Source organism: Odontesthes bonariensis, chromosome 16 (assembly GCF_027942865.1).
Source record: "Odontesthes bonariensis isolate fOdoBon6 chromosome 16, fOdoBon6.hap1, whole genome shotgun sequence".
NCBI classification, from domain to species: Eukaryota; Metazoa; Chordata; class Actinopteri; order Atheriniformes; family Atherinopsidae; genus Odontesthes; species Odontesthes bonariensis.
Genome location: NC_134521.1, coordinates 14,349,944 through 14,364,366, shown reverse-complemented (window position 1 = coordinate 14,364,366; position 14,423 = coordinate 14,349,944). Strand labels below are relative to the sequence as shown.

At 40.3% G+C, this 14,423-nt stretch overlaps 1 protein-coding gene and 1 long non-coding RNA gene across 3 annotated transcripts in view; one reads left to right on the top strand and one right to left on the bottom strand.

Moving 5' to 3' along the window:
- gabra3 (gamma-aminobutyric acid type A receptor subunit alpha3) overlaps nucleotides 1-14,423 on the bottom strand; it is a 125,175-nt gene that overhangs the window by 104,634 nt on the left and 6,118 nt on the right. The window lies entirely within an intron of this gene.
- Nucleotides 13,426-14,382, top strand: LOC142401079 (uncharacterized). The gene is made up of 3 exons (XR_012773066.1): nucleotides 13,426-13,732; nucleotides 13,971-14,012; nucleotides 14,335-14,382. It is a non-coding gene; the product is annotated as an uncharacterized LOC142401079 (long non-coding RNA).

Sequence of the window (14,423 nt, the reverse complement as noted above, 5' to 3'; positions counted from 1 at the left end):
CACCAGGGTGTCACCCAACAACAAAATAAAACTGCTGTGCCCCTCACAGTAGTCAGTTTGACAGACACAGTGTCTTGAACAGTGTAATTGAAATACTTTAAGATTGTGACCTCCTTGGGGCCCAGGTTTCTCAGGTGCATTAACAAGTTAAACAAGACTGTTCGAGCTTTCTCTTCTCTCGCAGAGGCCTTTCGGGACTTTCAAATAACCTACACTTTCTTTAGCCAAAAACATCACGGTTCAAAGACAACAGAAGTGTGTTTAGTGTTTTACTCATTGTGTCTCAGAGAAAAAACAAAAGCATCAAACCTACGAGTATGATCAAGGAAGACCTGTGACTGAGATAGCTAAAGGCAGTTCAAGCTGAGTAAAGTCTATTTGTTGACTGGTGTTCATTTCAAACAGACATAAATGAAAATATGACTTTGTGTTATGCAGCCATGTAAAGCATTAATTGTCTATTTCTATGCTCCTGCAGCCTTAAAAACATCATTACTGTGCCACCATTCTCTTTACAAACGTCAGACGTGACAATAATTTGTACCATACACCTGACGTGTGAAAAGCGCACCCGCTGTCTTAGCAAATAATCTTCAAGCAATGTTCCTCAGTTTATTTGGATCAGGGACAAAATCTGACCACTGACTGTATTTGCCTGACAGACTCGGATAGCTTTTAGTCATCTGCCAGCTTAAATCATAAGTCATATCTAATATCTCAATTCCTTTTCCCTGCCAGAAAAGAAGAGGACCGGGGTAATTCTACACTAGACAAGCAGTATTTTAAAAGCTTTTACAGCTTCAAATAAAACATCTATCTTAAACACCATTTCACTTCTTGGATGTCTGACATTTTAGGAGTGTCTCATGACCTGCAGACATTCTGTCTGTGTTGTACAGCTGGTCCTAAAATGACAATTTTAGGCTCATGGAAGGTTCTGACATTTGAAAGATTTTGACTGTTCATCTTAAAAGGTCGCAGACAGTGTGAATGGCATGCGGTATATGATTTATTCTGGATTTGTTTCATAGAAAAAAAAGCAACCCATAAAACCAAAATAAGGATGGTTTTATTCCAACAGGAAATACAGTTCAAGCAGATTTTTATAGTGGATCTAAAGCTGAAAAAAAGTCGAGCAGTTGATTTATTATTTTGAGAGCATGATTACGTGATTTCAATTCCTCACTCCCTTCTTTTCAAAGAACCACACAGCCTGAGGGACTAAATGTTGTGACAATGGCTTCTAAAAATGGATAACGCTGGAAAATGAGTGTTCATGATTTCATTTAAAAGCAGTGCATGTACTAAATCTAGCAAAATGTTGCACAAATGACCATTTCTTTCATTGTTTGCTCTGAAGAAGGCTATCTTACCATCGTCATGAAGTCTAAAACTGAATAGGAAAAAAAAAGACTAACGTGAACACTGATATGTAAAAAGAACCATTTGAAAGAGGCTGTGCAGCTTGAGCAAAAGCTCTGAAAGTCTTTCATCATACCACAGACAACGTTTTTGATGCTCATGCTTGTTGATAAAGGTAATACTACCTCCAAATAACTGAGATGTGTGTTCACATGAAATTGTTCTTGTCAGGATTCCTCTCTCTAAGTCAGACTACAGAAATACGAGTCATTTGTTAGTGGAATTTCTCAATAACAAACTACTGATCTGGCAGGAAAAAAGTACATGATTAAGATCAGTGACAATCACAGGAATGATCACAAATCAGCATCTGAAGGTAAGATGATTCTTTCATGAATGGAGCTTATGTGATTAATCTAACTCTGGGGGGGAAACAAGGGGAGAAGTAAGATTCTCTGAAGCAATTATTATGGTGAAAAGCAATGCTAAAGCACTGCACAACCCTAAAACATTCAGTTTCTTCACTTATTCCAGCAAATCATGCTTGGTTTTGCCAGATGAGCAAGGCGAGTGTATATGCATTTCTCCGTCAGCATTAACCCAGCATGGCCTTCTCATTGCCCTGCTTTGTTTCACTTCTCATCATCTGTCACTCTGCAGAGCTAAGCTGTAAATTTCCCCTCAGAGATTGTTGTTTATAACTGACGTAATCGTGGTTGAGGCTTCAATATATGTAAGGGTTGTCGTAATTAAGTCTTGTCAGCTGTTATCTGTATCATCATCAGCTGCTGTATGCCTCCGTCCAGTCCCTTCTTGACCAGCGTGGTGGTTCTCGGTTCATTCTGAGGTCTCCAAAACAAGCCTTTCTGTAGGGCAATGTGTGCTCTGACTGCCTCCTCTCCCCCCCCCCCCCCCCCCCATGTTTTATTTTTTTTTACTGTAAACATGAACCAGAAGCAGAGTGACGAGTAAGCCTATTATCTAGCATACGGAGTCATTCCAAAAACACGTTGAAAACATTCATTTATGGGCAGGATGTTTGCCTTCTTAAAAAAAGCAACAAAACAAGAACAGTTTAGTGTAAAATGGGTAACATTATGCTCATTTATTTAGCACTTGGGATTATTTAGCATTTTACTGCATCATGCCTCACATTGTGTCGAGGAACAACAATGCAAATGCAGACTCTTGCAACAATCTGCCTCTGTCTTTGCCTCTCGTCTTATTTGACTGCATGTGCATGCAGGGTCCAAAGAACTGCAATTACAAACAGATTCTCTAATCACTTCATTTCAGATGTAGCAGGTTCTCCAAATCATGAAAGCATAGCATATCCATCTGTGGCTCTCGGATAAGATAACACTCCCTCCTTCAACAAAATCTGCTCTGCCTGACACATCCCCTGCTGGACAATAAATCAGAATTTGCTTCCCTTTCACCACACAGCCATTTAATGTGAAGAAAGGGGTGGTGTGTGTGTGTGTGTGTGTGTGTGCTCTCGTAATTATTACTTTGTGGGTTCATACCACCTGTAGCCCACCAACAGTAAGGGGCCATGAATCCTCATGGGGCCATTTTGCTGGGCCCCACACCGTTTAGTGCTTTAAAGTGGCTCAGGAGCCTTCCCTGATGCTCCTCTAGCTTTTTCTCACTTTGTCCACAAAGTGACAAAAAGTGGAAATGTGTGTGTGAAGTGGGTGTGCTCCCTGCCCCCTGAAGGTGGGAGGATGCCATTGCAGCCACACACACACACTTCCGGAAGTGTGTGTGATATCAGCCAATACCATTAAGCGTCATAGTCTCGCGGGATTTAACGGGATTTGTTTGAGAGCTAATACTGTCAACATACTGACAACACAGACCGATGCTGTAACAACTGTACCTCAAATTATTAAGGTAAGTTTATTTTCACTTACTTACTTTTCGCGGAACTATCATCCGTCAGATGACGGAATCCGGTGGAACACATGGCTAATTAACCTGGCGAATTATTATTATTATTATTAATTAGCTGCTAACCATTAGCTAGCTAGCGCTAGCTAGCGCTAGCTAATGGTTAGCAGCGCTAGCTAGCTAAGCGCTAGCTAGCTAAATGCTAGCGCTTTTAGCGGAAGTATCATCCTTCCGATGACGGAATCCGGTGGAACACATGGCTAATTAACCTGGCGAATATTCAGTTGTCATTCTCTTTCTGTTCTGGGCATTATTTGTGGCTATAAGTGGCTGTTTTATCGGTGGCTAGTGGATCCGTATACTGCGCTGTTTGTTATGGTGCGGTCATTGCTAAAGTAGCTACAACTAGAGAAGCTAGCGGTTAGCAGACTTCATCTCTTGGGGGGTGAATGAGCAATCTGTTTTTTCATGCTGCACAGCTGTTTAATGTCATAAAAATATTTTCACAGAGCAATGACATCCAAAAGGAAGGCCCGGATAAAACCTGTTGAAGATGCAATCTCATATATTCTGTCAGCTGGAGACAAGCCATGGTTTGCAGTGAGATTTATCAATAATATCAAAGGTATTACCTCTAGTGCTTTCAGTAGCTGCAACTTACAGCCGCACATTTTTAGATACTATTCATTTTTAACATTCTTCATTCAGAAGATATCTTATAGAAATAAGAGGCTTCAATCGTCTGTCTTGTTTAAATCCAATGTGTTTAGGTATACAGTAGGTGTGTATAAATGAGCCTGATTTCCATAAGAGAAGTTTCAGGTACACTCTGGTATAATCAAATATACAAATGTAAAGTTATTTATTTTATTTCTGCTGTATGTAAAGTGTCCAGCACATTCAAGTACTATTAAGTTAAGTGCTGGACCAATAGAAGACCAAAGAAGTAATGAAAATGTGAAACTGTTTTGCATATTCAATAGTAACATTTAAGTTAATGCATAGAAGTAGTTACACAAACGGAGAACCAGAGTACAGGCTTGTAGCTCATGTAGTTGTCACATGATGGTCCCTGTTAAACAGAAAACCTTCATATTTAAAAAGTCATGTCACATTTTAGACAATTTTAGAACGACAATTGTACACAATGATAATCATGCATTCAATCTGGCCTATAACTAGATAAAGTCATCTCTTTATTTGAGATAGTATGTTCCAGAGCATTTAGAGAATTAAATCAAGCTCACAGGTCTTCCCAAAGGAGGGAGATGACATATTGATCTGGGGTCAGCTCATGGGAGCAAAAGAGTACAGACTTTTTTTAATGCTTTATGAGAAAAGTTAAGGCAACTTGGTGTGACTTTTATTTAAGTTTATTTCATTCTGTGTCATTATAGGAAGAGGAGTGTTTGCTACCGAACCAATCGAGCAAGGTTCTTTTGTGTTGGAGTACAGGGGTGAATTCATATCAGCAGAAGAATGCAGATCAAGGAACTACTCAGAGACACAGAGTACATTTCTGTATGACTTTGATTGGCAGAAACGCCAGTGGTGGTAAGTAGGCCTTTATGAGATGTATTTTTAGTAGCAATAAGGGGATTCTTGACTGCCCTGAAACTGACCTGAAACGTGCTTAAATATTTGATGAACAAATTAGTGAAATATTACACCTAGTGTACCTTAAATCTCAAGTGGCTCTTCTAACAAAACTATGAAGATATATTTTAGAAAGTTTATATGTATTTGATGTATTGTTTTTGTTTATTTTTAGTATTGATGCATCAAAGGAAGACGGCTCCCATGGAAGATTAGTGAACGACAACCACAAATCTCCGAACTGCGTCATGAAAAAAGTTATAGTGAACAACAGGCCCCATTTGTGTCTGTTTGCTTTGAGGAACATCGAAGTAGGGACTGAACTTTGTTACAACTATGGTGATTCAAAATGGCCATGGCGTCAAAAGGTGATGATGATCATGCATTGGTTACACTACATGATTGTTAAAGATGTTAGTTTCACTTCCCACAACTTGAGATGAAATGTCATTATTATTATTATTATTATTATTATTATTATTATTATTATTATTATCATTATTATTATATAAAATGCATAATTAGGTCAGGTGTCTTTGAGGACATGAAAAGTAATTAAATATAGTAGTAGAGTGAGCAAACTTTTGTGATCTGTAAGTATTTCCCAACTCATGATTGCTGTCAGAACTGACTGTCTTCTTCTTTTATGTCTAAACACCAGGTGACATCCAAGCAGGCTCCAGCAGCAGCAGAAGAAGAGATGGCTGTGCCTCCTGCTGATCTGTCCTCCAAGGTTTATGGTGAAGATGATGATGATGAGGCTGCTGAAGATGATGCCCCAAAGGTAATGGAAAGAATGAATGTGATTGAGTTCTTCATAAAGTGCACTGATAACTTGACACACTAGTTTCTATTTGATCTCCATTTAGCTAACTGGTTTCACACACACAAGGTTCAGGTCATGTCTTAATGGGGCCCTGTTAGATACTCTTCCTACAAAAGGGTTTTCCAACTTTTCTCTTCCACACACACACCAAGTTTCAGTTCATGTCCTTACTGGGGCCCTCCGTATGGACCCTTCTATAAGTGATTGTTAACCTACAGGACAACACTTCTCTGCATCCAAACTAAAGTATATACAATAACAATAATGCACTTTCTGAGCTGCTGCATGATGAAGAAAATATTTTGAAGTGAGATCCTTTTTTAGGCATCTGTTGGGATGTTAAGATAGGGAGACTTCCAAAAGTGACCCTCGTGGGGCCCTGGATTATAATACCTTTGTGATCTGTAAGTATTTCCCAACTCATGATTCCTGTCAGAACTGACTGTCTTCTTCTTTTATGTCTAAACACCAGGTGACATCTAAGCAGGCTCCAGCAGCAGCAGAAGAAGAGATGGCTGTGCCTCCTGCTGATCTGTCCTCCAAGGTTTATGGTGAAGATGATGATGAGGCTGCTGAAGATGATGCCCCAAAGGTAATGGAAAGAATGAATGTGATTGAGTTCTTCATAAAGTGCACTGATAACTTGACACACTAGTTTCTATTTGATCTCCATTTAGCTAACTGGTTTCACACACACAAGGTTCAGGTCATGTCTTAATGGGGCCCTGTTAGATACTCTTCCTACAAAAGGGTTTTCCAACTTTTCTCTTCCACACACACCAAGTTTCAGTTCATGTCCTTACTGGGGCCCTCCGTATGGACCCTTCTATAAGTGATTGTTAACCTACAGGACAACACTTCTCTGCATCCAAACTAAAGTATATACAATAACAATAATGCACTTTCTGAGCTGCTGCATGATGAAGAAAATATTTTGAAGTGAGATCCTTTTTTAGGCATCTGTTGGGATGTTAAGATAGGGAGACTTCCAAAAGTGACCCTCGTGGGGCCCTGGATTATAATACCTTTGTGATCTGTAAGTATTTCCCAACTCATGATTCCTGTCAGAACTGACTGTCTTCTTCTTTTATGTCTAAACACCAGGTGACATCTAAGCAGGCTCCAGCAGCAGCAGAAGAAGAGATGGCTGTGCCTCCTGCTGATCTGTCCTCCAAGGTTTATGGTGAAGATGATGATGATGAGGCTGCTGAAGATGATGCCCCAAAGGTAATGGAAAGAATGAATGTGATTGAGTTCTTCATAAAGTGCACTGATAACTTGACACACTAGTTTCTATTTGATCTCCATTTAGCTAACTGGTTTCACACACACAAGGTTCAGGTCATGTCTTAATGGGGCCCTGTTAGATACTCTTCCTACAAAAGGGTTTTCCAACTTTTCTCTTCCACACACACACCAAGTTTCAGTTCATGTCCTTACTGGGGCCCTCCGTATGGACCCTTCTATAAGTGATTGTTAACCTACAGGACAACACTTCTCTGCATCCAAACTAAAGTATATACAATAACAATAATGCACTTTCTGAGCTGCTGCATGATGAAGAAAATATTTTGAAGTGAGATCCTTTTTTAGGCATCTGTTGGGATGTTAAGATAGGGAGACTTCCAAAAGTGACCCTCGTGGGGCCCTGGATTATAATACCTTTGTGATCTGTAAGTATTTCCCAACTCATGATTCCTGTCAGAACTGACTGTCTTCTTCTTTTATGTCTAAACACCAGGTGACATCTAAGCAGGCTCCAGCAGCAGCAGAAGAAGAGATGGCTGTGCCTCCTGCTGATCTGTCCTCCAAGGTTTATGGTGAAGATGATGATGATGAGGCTGCTGAAGATGATGCCCCAAAGGTAATGGAAAGAATGAATGTGATTGAGTTCTTCATAAAGTGCACTGATAACTTGACACACTAGTTTCTATTTGATCTCCATTTAGCTAACTGGTTTCACACACACAAGGTTCAGGTCATGTCTTAATGGGGCCCTGTTAGATACTCTTCCTACAAAAGGGTTTTCCAACTTTTCTCTTCCACACACACACCAAGTTTCAGTTCATGTCCTTACTGGGGCCCTCCGTATGGACCCTTCTATAAGTGATTGTTAACCTACAGGACAACACTTCTCTGCATCCAAACTAAAGTATATACAATAACAATAATGCACTTTCTGAGCTGCTGCATGATGAAGAAAATATTTTGAAGTGAGATCCTTTTTTAGGCATCTGTTGGGATGTTAAGATAGGGAGACTTCCAAAAGTGACCCTCGTGGGGCCCTGGATTATAATACCTTTGTGATCTGTAAGTATTTCCCAACTCATGATTCCTGTCAGAACTGACTGTCTTCTTCTTTTATGTCTAAACACCAGGTGACATCCAAGCAGGCTCCAGCAGCAGCAGAAGAAGAGATGGCTGTGCCTCCTGCTGATCTGTCCTCCAAGGTTTATGGTGAAGATGATGATGATGAGGCTGCTGAAGATGATGCCCCAAAGGTAATGGAAAGAATGAATGTGATTGAGTTCTTCATAAAGTGCACTGATAACTTGACACACTAGTTTCTATTTGATCTCCATTTAGCTAACTGGTTTCACACACACAAGGTTCAGGTCATGTCTTAATGGGGCCCTGTTAGATACTCTTCCTACAAAAGGGTTTTCCAACTTTTCTCTTCCACACACACACCAAGTTTCAGTTCATGTCCTTACTGGGGCCCTCCGTATGGACCCTTCTATAAGTGATTGTTAACCTACAGGACAACACTTCTCTGCATCCAAACTAAAGTATATACAATAACAATAATGCACTTTCTGAGCTGCTGCATGATGAAGAAAATATTTTGAAGTGAGATCCTTTTTTAGGCATCTGTTGGGATGTTAAGATAGGGAGACTTCCAAAAGTGACCCTCGTGGGGCCCTGGATTATAATACCTTTGTGATCTGTAAGTATTTCCCAACTCATGATTGCTGTCAGAACTGACTGTCTTCTTCTTTTATGTCTAAACACCAGGTGACATCTAAGCAGGCTCCAGCAGCAGCAGAAGAAGAGATGGCTGTGCCTCCTGCTGATCTGTCCTCCAAGGTTTATGGTGAAGATGATGATGATGAGGCTGCTGAAGATGATGCCCCAAAGGTAATGGAAAGAATGAATGTGATTGAGTTCTTCATAAAGTGCACTGATAACTTGACACACTAGTTTCTATTTGATCTCCATTTAGCTAACTGGTTTCACACACACAAGGTTCAGGTCATGTCTTAATGGGGCCCTGTTAGATACTCTTCCTACAAAAGGGTTTTCCAACTTTTCTCTTCCACACACACACCAAGTTTCAGTTCATGTCCTTACTGGGGCCCTCCGTATGGACCCTTCTATAAGTGATTGTTAACCTACAGGACAACACTTCTCTGCATCCAAACTAAAGTATATACAATAACAATAATGCACTTTCTGAGCTGCTGCATGATGAAGAAAATATTTTGAAGTGAGATCCTTTTTTGGGCCTCTGTTGGGATGTTAAGATAGGGAGACTTCCAAAAGTGACCCTCGTGGGGCCCTGGATTATAATACCTTTGTGATCTGTAAGTATTTCCCAACTCATGATTCCTGTCAGAACTGACTGTCTTCTTCTTTTATGTCTAAACACCAGGTGACATCCAAGCAGGCTCCAGCAGCAGCAGAAGAAGAGATGGCTGTGCCTCCTGCTGATCTGTCCTCCAAGGTTTATGGTGAAGATGATGATGATGAGGCTGCTGAAGATGATGCCCCAAAGGTAATGGAAAGAATGAATGTGATTGAGTTCTTCATAAAGTGCACTGATAACTTGACACACTAGTTTCTATTTGATCTCCATTTAGCTAACTGGTTTCACACACACAAGGTTCAGGTCATGTCTTAATGGGGCCCTGTTAGATACTCTTCCTACAAAAGGGTTTTCCAACTTTTCTCTTCCACACACACACCAAGTTTCAGTTTTGACAATAAATAGCTTCACCCAACAACTAAACATGAGTGAAAAAAAAGTTTTTCTCTTTTCTAATTACCTGAGCCTCATAACAAATAACTGCTTATCACAAACACTCATGCTAACAGCCTAGCATTGATAGTGAAACATGTACAGTCTGCTTGTGGTAACTGCACCACAGTGTCTATATGAGATGGTATGCTCAACCTCTCTGATTATTTTGTCTTTAATGATGTTTAGGAATTTGCTATCAGAGGATCATGTCTGGTGGATTATTCTGACACGGATGGAACCGATGAGGATTGTTTAAATGATCAGCCATCGGCTCCACGCTGTGATGAAGGTGTTCCAAAATTGAGAAGGACGAAAAGCATTTGGGTATGCCCCTGACACTTTAAATATCAATAATTTATTGATCAGTCATTTACCCCTGTAATCTGTTCTCTGTAATTGATTTTGATAAATGTAAACTAAAATGTATAACCACGCCATAACATAACACTCTGCAGATGAAAAAAGTTCCAGATTTTTCTGATGCCCTCTACGACAGTGATGACAGTACAGAGGGCCCTTCAGCTCAGTCCAAGTCTGAGATGGCTTTACAAAGGGTGAGTGGAGACTGTTAGCATCCCGAAAGCCTGTCAGTAAAAGAGGTATTCAGTTTAGAAGATGTTAACCTTTAAGAGATAATACAGAGCAATAACAAACTACTCTGTCAGACATACATATAACTGGTCAGATAGTCATGATTACATGTCTTTTGCTCTAGTTGGTGAGTTTGGTGGTGTTGTTTTTTGTAGGTGCTGCCATTTTAGTTGTAAATATTGTTCTTGCTTTCATTCATATTTTCTAAAACATTTCTGTACATTTCTGAAAAGGGTGGGCCTATTTAATTTTACCTCAACATTTGACAAACAAATTGGGATATATTTACTCCATTTTTGTGACATAACTAGAGTATAAACAAAAAGAGATAACCTTCACCTGACACAACTCTCTTTGTAGATGCATACATTAGAAGATTTCTGTCAACGTGTCAGTTATCCAGATGAGAATATTGTGGAAGAAACCGATTATGAGGATTCCATAAAGGATGATTCCAATGAGCAATCAGACATTGAAGTTGTTCCAAAGCTGTGGACAAAAAACATTCAGGTATGACTCTGGCACTTTAAATGCCACTAACTAAGTGACAGACTTTCCCCTCTAAATCTGTCAACTGTTATTCATTTTGATGGTTTCTGAAAAAGAATGACCACACACTCTTTTTACAGATTAAAAACGTACCAGATTATTCTGATGCCCTCTATCATTCAAGTGATGACAGTGCAGAGGATCCATCTACTTGGTCTAAGTCTGAGATGTCTTCACAAAGGCGAAGGAGAAGCTGCTTCCGTCCTGTAAGTCTTGTAACTACTTTTTCTGAGTAATCACTTTGAGGGTTGCCCCCCCCCCCCCAACTTAAATTCTAGACATGCATATAGATGATTCAGTCATCACTATCATCAATGAGCCTGTCTGTTGATCTTGTAAATTTGGCTTCCTTAGTCTGATGTAACTTAACAGTATTTCTCTTAACATGTGATTTTACTAGACTGAAAGCACCCCGAATTTTTCTCATACCACTCTAAATGCACATAATTTTAACATGTATTAAACTGCCTAGACTGCTATGCATTTTAATCATATTTAGTATAAGGGAGGAGGAGGTTGAGTTATTAATTTAGGTTTTCTTTTTCTTCTCAAGATGCAAGGGATTCTTGCAGGATCAGATTCCTCGAGTGTAGATCAAGATAGTGGAGAGGAGTATAATCCAGGTCTCATAGAAGAGAGCACAGACAGTGACTGCAGCTTGGAAATACCCATGGTAAATACTAAAGATAGGCCCAAGTCCTCCAGCAAGAGCCAGTTCAAGTCCTTCAGCAAGAGCCAGTCCGAGTCCTCCAGGCAGAGCCAGTCCGAGTCCTCCAGGCAGAGCCAGTCCAAGTCCTCCAGGCAGAGCCAGTCCAAGTCCTCCAGGCAGAGTCAGTCCAAGTCCTCCAGGCAGAGCCAGTCCGAGTCCTCCAGGCAGAGTCAGTCCAAGTCCTCCAGTCAGAGCCAGTCCAAGTCCTCCAGGCAGAGCCAGTCCAAGTCCTCCAGGCAGAGTCAGTCCAAGTCCTCCAGGCAGAGTCAGTCCAAGTCCTCCAGTCAGAGTCAGTCCAAGTCCTCCAGTCAGAGTCAGTCCAAGTCCTCCAGTCAGAGTCAGTCCGAGTCCTCCAGTCAGAGTCAATTTGAGTCTTCCAGTCAAAGCAGCTTTGAAATAAACGATGGTTCTGCTGAAAGCACTTGTATGAATGAAGAGACGGTGGGGCAAACTTGTATTGATGAGCATGATGTCTTTGTTGATCCAGTTATGAAGAAGGAGGATGGTTCAAGACGGTATAACAAGAAGCATCACTGCTTTTATTGTAAAAAGATAGTTCAAAAAATGTCAAGACATTTGTTACGTATGCACAGTGATGAAATAGATGTTTCAAAAGCGTTCAGTTTTCCAAAAAACTCAAAAGAAAGACGACTGCACTTAGATTTAATCAGAAACAAAGGAAATTTTGAACATAACACAGACATTTTGGAGAGCCAGAAAGGAAAGCTGATCCCATTCAAGCAGCCAAAGGAAAAGACTGAGGGACAAAAATTTCTACATTGTGTGTACTGCTATGGACTGTTTACAAAAAGAGTCATGTGGCGACATTTTCAGGTTTGCAAGCTCAACCCTCAGGACAAGACAAGGGACAAGGGACAAGGTAAAACAAGGATACAGGCATTGTGTGCCTTTGCTGAACCAGTTCCTCCTGGATTTAGTGATGCATACTGGAAGTTCTTGAATAATATGAATCAAGACAAGATTGCCATAGCTGTAAAGAAAGACCGCTACCTTCTGGAGTACGGCTACAGACTGTTTAAGAAGAACGAAAGGGTAATCAGCCAACACCAGTACATTCGACAAAAGCTGAGGGAACTTGGCAGGCTGATGCTGGCAGCAAAAAAAGTCGCACCAGTGAACACTATAGAAGAACTTATAAAACCTGAAAAGTATTCTCATGTTGTCACTGCTGCAAGATGCTTAGCTGAATTCAGTGATGAAACGGGCAAATATAAATATCCATCACTGGCTCGCAAAGTTGGACACAGCTTGCTTGCTTTGGCTATGTTTAAGAAATCTGAAGGATTGAAGGCAAGAGATAAAGGAACAGTCCAAGATGCTGAGGACTTTGCACAGCTTTACCAAGAAAGCTGGAAATTTGACATTGCAAGCCAAGCACTGATTCAGCTCAACCAGTCCAAGTGGAATTCCCCTCAACTCCTACCATTCACGCAGGATGTCCAAAGTCTTAATTCCCATTTGTCTGAAAAACAACAGCAACACTTAGATGCCCTGAAAGAAGAGGCTTCCCCCTCAAACTGGAAAGACCTGGCTAAAGTGACCCTGGCACAAGTTATCCTCTTCAACCGCCGTAGAGAAGGAGAGGTATCCAAAATGTCTTTGTCTGTGTACTTGTCAAGAGACCTATCAGAAACGCATGAAGACGTTAACTTGGCCCTGACAGAACTTGAGCAGAAGCTTTGCAAACATTTTGTCCGGATAACAATTGTTGGAAAGAGAGGAAGGAAAGTTCCTGTTCTCCTCACTCCACTCATGAAGGAATGTCTTGATACTCTCGTCGAGAGGCGAGAAGAATGTGGGGTACTGACTGAAAATGGTTTCTTGTTTGCATTGCCTCATTCTGTACATCACCTCAGGGGTTCTGACTGCATAAGACAGTTAGTGCAAGAATGCAGTGGCATCAAAAATCCCAGAGCTCTGACCTCAACAAAACTAAGGAAACACATTGCAACGCTCTCCACTGTTCTAAATCTGAAGAACACAGAACTTGACCAGTTGGCAGACTTCCTTGGCCATAACATAGATGTACACAGAAAACACTACCGCCTTCCAGAGGGGACCCTTCAGCTCGCCAAAATAAGCAAAGTCCTCCTGGCATTGGAGCAGGGAAAGCTAGGAAAGTACAAAGGAAAGAGCCTGGATGAAATTCACATTGATCCAAATGGTACTTATATATTATATATATTTTTATTTATTTACATATATTTTAATGGAAACAGTTTTGAACAGGGCAAGCTTGTATTGGCTGGAGTTTTTGACTATAACAGCACAATTCAATTCAACTATTTAATCAGTCTAGCTATTTATGTTCCCCTTGTTGTACTCTTGATTGTCAGAGGTAGATCACTACACTTTCAGCTGTCCAGCTCATTCATACAGTATTTTGTCAAATCACATTTCAGAGGCTGTTGAAATTGAAGTTTGTTCACAAGAGGATATCGAAGGTATGTTTGAAGCATTTTGACACTGGTTCTGAATTATCAGTCATTGGATTTGAATATTTGGGTCTAAATCTTGGGAAAAGTGACGATATCTTATCACACAACATTTAAAGCTTTCAAATATTCTGTGACTTTATAGACTCAAAAAAAATTGTATCTGCTATGATTTAATCTGTCAAATTAGAACAGTATGCACAACTTTCTCTGTCACCTTAGATAGATTCACATTATATACTAAATTATCAGAAAGAAAGATCAAATGCAGTCAGTTTCTGGAATGCTAGGACTATCTTGTTTATTTATTTAAACTATTTTCTTTTTTCAGATGCAAGTATGGCAGAAGATCAGGTTTCAGAAGATGAGACCATCACCACACCATCACAAGAAAGCCCCTTTGCCAAAAACCAGAGGACG